A 9546-nucleotide genomic window follows, 5' to 3' on the forward strand; every position below is an offset into this window, starting at 1 on the left:
GTGTGGTCATAACCATGGGTGACTGAGACTACTCATGTAAACGCAGTTGCTCCTCTCATATGGATATAGAGAGAGCATCCAATATGGAGACCACAACTACATACTACTTGGAAGCAGACCGATGTCCTCCGACCTCTCACTTCAAGATCGCAGAAAGATAAGACAGGATAGTGTGGAAAAATGAAATACAGTGAGAGTAAAAAAGTAAAAAAGTAAAGTGAGAATGCTCCTCATTGGGCGAGACTTCCCTATGTACTTTATACCTTAAAGTAAGTGAGGGCCTGTTTTTTCGCAATGGGCATCCTTTTATTCGTCGGTTTAGCCAGGCAATCTATGACTAGGTGACGAATACTGAAGTTTGATGTGCTACCACATCTAGCTTCAAGGCGAAAAAATGTGAAAAATTAGAGATAGGAGAGAGTAGTATGAAAGGAGAATGCACCTTTATGGGCTGAGATTTCCCCTATGTACCTTGTACTCCAAAGCCAGTGAGGGGCTTGGTCTCTCCAAATTTGGCATTCCTGTGTTCATCGGTTTAGCCAGAGATACCTAAAAGGCACCCCTTTAGCTGGGTGACGAACACCTATCTCTCAATGAGACAGTCATGGGGAATCTGAGTTGCCACCCGAGTGTGGTTCAGCTCACCAGCAGGTCCCACAGTTCAAGCTGCAGGCCAGTATATCTTTGCAGCCTGAAGACATCCTACATTGTTTGGGATGTATATTTGGTCTGTGGATGTACATTATATTCCCACTTATTCCCTCCAAGAGTGATTAACAGACGGACTATAACTGACATACCTAAGTCTTGTCTGCTACTTACTATCTCTAGCTATGTTTCCTAATTCATTTTTAATTTTCCTAAAGACTTATCCACAGACTTTGATATTATTCTCTCAATCATTGTTCCATTTTTAATGATTGAGGATTCTTTCCTACTGTATGACTTTATCTTATGGTTCTAACTAGATTCTCTTGTAAATTTTCTTGCTAATTGAGTTCAAATCTATCTCTATTGTGTTACTATTAATATCTTCCTTCATTTTTAAACTTCTTATCATGATCTATTCTTCCCTTACTATATGAAGGTGCATTGGAAAGCACATCTACTATGATCTCTTCTGTTTTATATTATCTAATCTATTACTCAAATTCTAGTCTAATCATCATCTGTCTAATTTGTGAAATGGAGATCCCTACTGTCATCATAAACATTGCCGTAAGTAAATATGCTAATAACTAAATTTAATCCTTTTGTGTATTTCAGATCATCTGCTATGGAATTTTCCGATGTCCGGCACGTTGTGGTTTTTTCCATTGCTGCTCAGGTGTGTATCTATTCAATACTTTATGCCTTGTCGCTGTGTCTCTCCTTTTTCAGGCGCTGCATCATCCTTCTGAAGTCGCGGAGTCCTCCTGCTTGTGTTTACGCCAGGTATGACGTTCATTCATCTAAGTCCTACTTGTTCTAGACCTATTTCCTGTCACAAAAAACTCTATCTTTCCATCATACTCATAATCTCTATGTTGTGCTCCTCTTTCATTCTTTCCTGATCATTGTTTATATTTACATGCAAGTACTGTCATTTTACCTCTTCCTAACTTTCAAACTAATTTGTGTATCAAATGTTCAATTAGCGATGTTTACTAATGTAGTTATTATTGATTTCTTTTAGGTGAAATATTACAACGGTGGATCAAATTCAAACACGATGTCATACATTTCTCAATCAACAAATCAGATTATGTGAACTGTAATAAAGGTATATTTTAATTTTTAATTTTAATTTTTAATTTTTAAATTTTAAGGAATGATTCGGGATATTCCAGGCTGTCCGGGAATATGCCTACCACATAGAAAGGCGTAATAGCCTATAGGTAAATGGGAAAAAAATATAAGATAGATATTCCAGTAGAATATTATCTAGAGATAGGGAATATATGTAGTGATAGTGTGAGTCATCATGACGGTGCGAGAACAGAAATGAAAGTGGAAACCAATCTCATTTTCCCGTGCACTAGAGAGGATAAGTGAGATTATCCCATCTATCATAATCTAGAAACACAAAAGCAAAACAATCCCTAATAGGGTAACAGATGAAAAACAAAACTAGAAACAAAGTCAGTGGTCAGTTCTCTATTAACCATGCTACAATGGAGTGAGATTATGACCAACAGCTAAGCTATAAGTAAAAAAGGATTACTCCCAAGGGTATATATATATGATAAAACACATATATATAGTGGAGTAAACACAAATCTAGGACATCTTGATCTCCTTTCACCCTACATGGGTGAGGATAATACAAGTGCTGATGACAAGACATCAACATATTATGTCCTCGTATTGTGGTGAAAGTATGCTTTCAACCCTCCCATGATCTACGGGATCAGAAGAGCAATATTCCCAGCTACATGCTCACAGACAAGGTTCTTCTAATGACTACCATATCAGTAATCATATCAGTAATCGTACCAGCACAATTAAGGACAAGAAATTTGGATCATCATTATCCACCTGAATCCCACTTCTCTAAGTTACAGACGGACAACCCCACAAATCTAATGGCTGGTGTGTAAATGAGATGAGAAGAACACAAAAGAGAGTGATCCATGCAAACATAAATGTGTGGATCTATGTAGAATGGGTTCTGCAAAAAGGGTAAGAATTATCTGCTAAAGGACACTCTGTGAAGGAGTAAATGTAGTAATGTTAATGTTAATATAAAAGCTAATGTACAAGTCATAAACAGATTACACAATTAAAGATGAACAGAGATATCAAAATTAAGTAAGTAAACCTCAGACTGCACAAAGTATCAGAAGTGCATTGAAACAGTAAGTAATATCCACTCTGATGGATATAAGATCAAGTCTAATCTAAACTAATATGCTAACTGCTCATGCACTACATAACAGTGAGTGTGTATATGAAGAAGAATTGGCCAAATTAAATTAATTAGAATTTAAAAGGAAGGCCCACTCCAAGTAGTGACTAGGCTGAGCACCTATTAATTGAAGACTAAAAATTGGGATGCCTAGATACGTATTTCGATCCTGTCCCCAGGATCTCATCAGTAGGCTTTGAAGAATATAAAGAACGTTAAGAATCAATACATAAAAAGCTAAATTATCCTATAATAAAGGATACCTAACCATGTAGACTAAAATTCATATCAAAGAATATATGTATTAGGTAATAGAATATAAAGAACGTATGAAGAAATAATAAATGAGAAAGAAAGGATAATGAATAAGTAAAGGGGCTAATTGAGTTGTGTAGATGATTATTATTAGAAAAAGAACAAAGATAAAGAGGATTAGTGAAAGAAAGGAATAGAACTTACCATGAGAAGAGAGCAGCTAATCCTCATTAGTAGGTAATCCTCATTAGTAGGACACAGAGATTGAGATAAACACAACACAATTTACACTAAGAAAGGTGATACATGATCACAAGTAGGGAAACACTACATATTTGAAAACTAAGTAAAGTGTGATATCGAATCACCGCTAATTATTCACATGGAATATAGAAAAACATGAAAAAGGATTAAGAAGTCACAGGACAACACTGAAAAACGAATAAGAAAGAGTTCACACACCGGAATTGTGAAAACACGAGAAGATCAAGTGATCTATCCTGCGAACAAAGCGGAACTAGCTTAAAAAACATGATTTCACAACATTGTGAAAAATTGGAAATTGAAAAGGAGAGAATGTGTATGTAGTGAGTAAGAACGAAAAGGGTGAAAATAATCAATGGGAGGTAATATCTATAAAGATCAAAGATGTAATGGTGAAAAGCGAAGTTTGGAAAATGAAGATAAAAAGTTAATTAAGAAGGCAATTGTGTAAATTGGAATTTGGGAAAAGCAGAAAGAGATATTAGGGATGAAGAAGTAATCTGTCTAAAGATCGTATGAAAAACATAAGAAAGGGATTGAATCAATGAAGGAACTAATTGAGTGTGCAGATGATCATTAGGAAAAGAACAAATACAGAAAGGATTCGTAAGGAGATAAAGAGATAGGCTAAGAAGTCGCCTCTTCCATGATGATACTACATATCTTGTGGCTATAAAAAGTACAGATTCTTGTATTCGATTAAATTTTAAGGAATGATTCGGGATATTCCAGGCTGTCCGGGAATATGCCTACCACATAGAAAGGCGTAATAGCCTATAGGTAAATGGGAAAAAAATATAAGATAGATATTCCAGTAGAATATTATCTAGAGATAGGGAATATATGTAGTGATAGTGTGAGTCATCATGACGGTGCGAGAACAGAAATGAAAGTGGAAACCAATCTCATTTTCCCGTGCACTAGAGAGGATAAGTGAGATTATCCCATCTATCATAATCTAGAAACACAAAAGCAAAACAATCCCTAATAGGGTAACAGATGAAAAACAAAACTAGAAACAAAGTCAGTGGTCAGTTCTCTATTAACCATGCTACAATGGAGTGAGATTATGACCAACAGCTAAGCTATAAGTAAAAAAGGATTACTCCCAAGGGTATATATATATGATAAAACACATATATATAGTGGAGTAAACACAAATCTAGGACATCTTGATCTCCTTTCACCCTACATGGGTGAGGATAATACAAGTGCTGATGACAAGACATCAACATATTATGTCCTCGTATTGTGGTGAAAGTATGCTTTCAACCCTCCCATGATCTACGGGATCAGAAGAGCAATATTCCCAGCTACATGCTCACAGACAAGGTTCTTCTAATGACTACCATATCAGTAATCATATCAGTAATCGTACCAGCACAATTAAGGACAAGAAATTTGGATCATCATTATCCACCTGAATCCCACTTCTCTAAGTTACAGACGGACAACCCCACAAATCTAATGGCTGGTGTGTAAATGAGATGAGAAGAACACAAAAGAGAGTGATCCATGCAAACATAAATGTGTGGATCTATGTAGAATGGGTTCTGCAAAAAGGGTAAGAATTATCTGCTAAAGGACACTCTGTGAAGGAGTAAATGTAGTAATGTTAATGTTAATATAAAAGCTAATGTACAAGTCATAAACAGATTACACAATTAAAGATGAACAGAGATATCAAAATTAAGTAAGTAAACCTCAGACTGCACAAAGTATCAGAAGTGCATTGAAACAGTAAGTAATATCCACTCTGATGGATATAAGATCAAGTCTAATCTAAACTAATATGCTAACTGCTCATGCACTACATAACAGTGAGTGTGTATATGAAGAAGAATTGGCCAAATTAAATTAATTAGAATTTAAAAGGAAGGCCCACTCCAAGTAGTGACTAGGCTGAGCACCTATTAATTGAAGACTAAAAATTGGGATGCCTAGATACGTATTTCGATCCTGTCCCCAGGATCTCATCAGTAGGCTTTGAAGAATATAAAGAACGTTAAGAATCAATACATAAAAAGCTAAATTATCCTATAATAAAGGATACCTAACCATGTAGACTAAAATTCATATCAAAGAATATATGTATTAGGTAATAGAATATAAAGAACGTATGAAGAAATAATAAATGAGAAAGAAAGGATAATGAATAAGTAAAGGGGCTAATTGAGTTGTGTAGATGATTATTATTAGAAAAAGAACAAAGATAAAGAGGATTAGTGAAAGAAAGGAATAGAACTTACCATGAGAAGAGAGCAGCAGCTAATCCTCATTAGTAGGTAATCCTCATTAGTAGGACACAGAGATTGAGATAAACACAACACAATTTACACTAAGAAAGGTGATACATGATCACAAGTAGGGAAACACTACATATTTGAAAACTAAGTAAAGTGTGATATCGAATCACCGCTAATTATTCACATGGAATATAGAAAAACATGAAAAAGGATTAAGAAGTCACAGGACAACACTGAAAAACGAATAAGAAAGAGTTCACACACCGGAATTGTGAAAACACGAGAAGATCAAGTGATCTATCCTGCGAACAAAGCGGAACTAGCTTAAAAAACATGATTTCACAACATTGTGAAAAATTGGAAATTGAAAAGGGAGAGAATGTGTATGTAGTGAGTAAGAACGAAAAGGGTGAAAATAATCAATGGGAGGTAATATCTATAAAGATCAAAGATGTAATGGTGAAAAGCGAAGTTTGGAAAATGAAGATAAAAAGTTAATTAAGAAGGCAATTGTGTAAATTGGAATTTGGGAAAAGCAGAAAGAGATATTAGGGATGAAGAAGTAATCTGTCTAAAGATCGTATGAAAAACATAAGAAAGGGATTGAATCAATGAAGGAACTAATTGAGTGTGCAGATGATCATTAGGAAAAGAACAATTACAGAAAGGATTCGTAAGGAGATAAAGAGATAGGCTAAGAAGTCGCCTCTTCCATGATGATACTACATATCTTGTGGCTATAAAAAGTACAGATTCTTGTATTCGATTAAATTTTAAGGAATGATTCGGGATATTCCAGGCTGTCCGGGAATATGCCTACCACATAGAAAGGCGTAATAGCCTATAGGTAAATGGGAAAAAAATATAAGATAGATATTCCAGTAGAATATTATCTAGAGATAGGGAATATATGTAGTGATAGTGTGAGTCATCATGACGGTGCGAGAACAGAAATGAAAGTGGAAACCAATCTCATTTTCCCGTGCACTAGAGAGGATAAGTGAGATTATCCCATCTATCATAATCTAGAAACACAAAAGCAAAACAATCCCTAATAGGGTAACAGATGAAAAACAAAACTAGAAACAAAGTCAGTGGTCAGTTCTCTATTAACCATGCTACAATGGAGTGAGATTATGACCAACAGCTAAGCTATAAGTAAAAAAGGATTACTCCCAAGGGTATATATATATGATAAAACACATATATATAGTGGAGTAAACACAAATCTAGGACATCTTGATCTCCTTTCACCCTACATGGGTGAGGATAATACAAGTGCTGATGACAAGACATCAACATATTATGTCCTCGTATTGTGGTGAAAGTATGCTTTCAACCCTCCCATGATCTACGGGATCAGAAGAGCAATATTCCCAGCTACATGCTCACAGACAAGGTTCTTCTAATGACTACCATATCAGTAATCATATCAGTAATCGTACCAGCACAATTAAGGACAAGAAATTTGGATCATCATTATCCACCTGAATCCCACTTCTCTAAGTTACAGACGGACAACCCCACAAATCTAATGGCTGGTGTGTAAATGAGATGAGAAGAACACAAAAGAGAGTGATCCATGCAAACATAAATGTGTGGATCTATGTAGAATGGGTTCTGCAAAAAGGGTAAGAATTATCTGCTAAAGGACACTCTGTGAAGGAGTAAATGTAGTAATGTTAATGTTAATATAAAAGCTAATGTACAAGTCATAAACAGATTACACAATTAAAGATGAACAGAGATATCAAAATTAAGTAAGTAAACCTCAGACTGCACAAAGTATCAGAAGTGCATTGAAACAGTAAGTAATATCCACTCTGATTTTATTTTTTAAATTTTAATTTTAATTTTAAATTTTAAGGAATGATTCGGGATATTCCAGGCTGTCCGGGAATATGCCTACCACATAGAAAGGCGTAATAGCCTATAGGTAAATGGGAAAAAAATATAAGATAGATATTCCAGTAGAATATTATCTAGAGATAGGGAATATATGTAGTGATAGTGTGAGTCATCATGACGGTGCGAGAACAGAAATGAAAGTGGAAACCAATCTCATTTTCCCGTGCACTAGAGAGGATAAGTGAGATTATCCCATCTATCATAATCTAGAAACACAAAAGCAAAACAATCCCTAATAGGGTAACAGACTGAGAAACAAAACTAGAAACAAAGTCAGTGGTCAGTTCTCTATTAACCATGCTACAATGGAGTGAGATTATGACCAACAGCTAAGCTATAAGTAAAAAAGGATTACTCCCAAGGGTATATATATATGATAAAACACATATATATATAGTGGAGTAAACACAAATCTAGGACATCTTGATCTCCTTTCACCCTACATGGGTGAGGATAATACAAGTGCTGATGACAAGACATCAACATATTATGTCCTCGTATTGTGGTGAAAGTATGCTTTCAACCCTCCCATGATCTACGGGATCAGAAGAGCAATATTCCCAGCTACATGCTCACAGACAAGGTTCTTCTAATGACCACCATATCAGTAATCGTACCAGCATAATTAAGGACGAGAAATTTGGATAATCATTATCCACCTGAATCCCACTTCTCTAAGTTACAGACGGACAACCCCACACATCTAATGGCTGGTGTGTAAATGAGATGAGAAGAACACAAAAGAGAGTGATCCATGCAAACATAAATGTGTGGATCTATGTAGAATGGGTTCTGCAAAAAGGGTAAGAATTATCTGCTAAAGGACACTCTGTGAAGGAGTAAATGTAGTAATGTTAATGTTAATATAAAAGCTAATGTACAAGTCATAAACAGATTACACAATTAAAGATGAACAGAGATATCAAAATTAAGTAAGTAAACCTCAGACTGCACAAAGTATCAGAAGTGCATTGAAACAGTAAGTAATATCCACTCTGATGGATATAAGATCAAGTCTAATCTAAACTAATATGCTAACTGCTCATGCACTACATAACAGTGAGTGTGTATATGAACAAGAATTGGCCAAATTAAATTAATTAGAATTTAAAAGGAAGGCCCACTCCAAGTAGTGACTAGGCTGAGCACCTATTAATTGAAGACTAAAAATTGGGATGCCTAGATACGTATTTCGATCCTGTCCCCAGGATCTCATCAGTAGGCTTTGAAGAATATAAAGAACGTTAAGAATCGATACATAAAAAGCTAAATTATCCTATAATAAAGGATACCTAACCATGTAGACTAAAATTCATATCAAAGAATATATGTATTAGGTAATAGAATATAAAGAACGTATGAAGAAATAATAAATGAGAAAGAAAGGATAATGAATAAGTAAAGGGGCTAATTGAGTTGTGTAGATGATTATTATTAGAAAAAGAGCAAAGATAAAGAGGATTAGTGAAAGAAAGGAATAGAACTTACCATGAGAAGAGAGCAGCAGCTAATCCTCATTAGTAGGTAATCCTCATTAGTAGGACACAGAGATTGAGATAAACACAACACAATTTACACTGAGAAAGGTGATACATGATCACAAGTAGGGAAACACTACATATTTGAAAACTAAGTAAAGTGTGATATCGAATCACCGCTAATTATTCACATGGAATATAGAAAAACATGAAAAAGGATTAAGAAGTCACAGGACAACACTGAAAAACGAATAAGAAAGAGTTCACACACCGGAATTGTGAAAACACGAGAAGATCAAGTGATCTATCCTGCGAACAAAGCGGAACTAGCTTAAAAAACATGATTTCACAATATTGTGAAAAATTGGAAATTGAAAGGGAGAGAATGTGTATGTAGTGAGTAAGAACGAAAAGGGTGAAAATAATCAATGGGAGGTAATATCTATAAAGATCAAAGATGTAATGGTGAAAAGCGAAGTTTGGAAAATGAAGATAAAAAGTTAATTAA

At 35.0% G+C, this 9546-nt stretch overlaps 1 long non-coding RNA gene across 4 annotated transcripts in view; it reads left to right on the top strand.

The window, feature by feature from the left end:
• The window catches only part of LOC119661096, a 40369-nt gene extending 38582 nt beyond the window's left edge, over positions 1-1787 (top strand). For all 4 annotated transcript variants that reach the window (XR_005250549.1, XR_005250548.1, XR_005250547.1 and 1 more), the window contains exons 11-12: positions 1158-1434; positions 1676-1787. This is a non-coding gene — a long non-coding RNA (uncharacterized LOC119661096). The remainder of the gene's footprint in view (positions 1-1157; positions 1435-1675) is intronic.
• Positions 1788-9546: the final 7759 nt, after the last annotated feature.

Source organism: Hermetia illucens, unplaced genomic scaffold (assembly GCF_905115235.1).
Source record: "Hermetia illucens unplaced genomic scaffold, iHerIll2.2.curated.20191125, whole genome shotgun sequence".
Classification (NCBI taxonomy): Eukaryota; Metazoa; Arthropoda; class Insecta; order Diptera; family Stratiomyidae; genus Hermetia; species Hermetia illucens.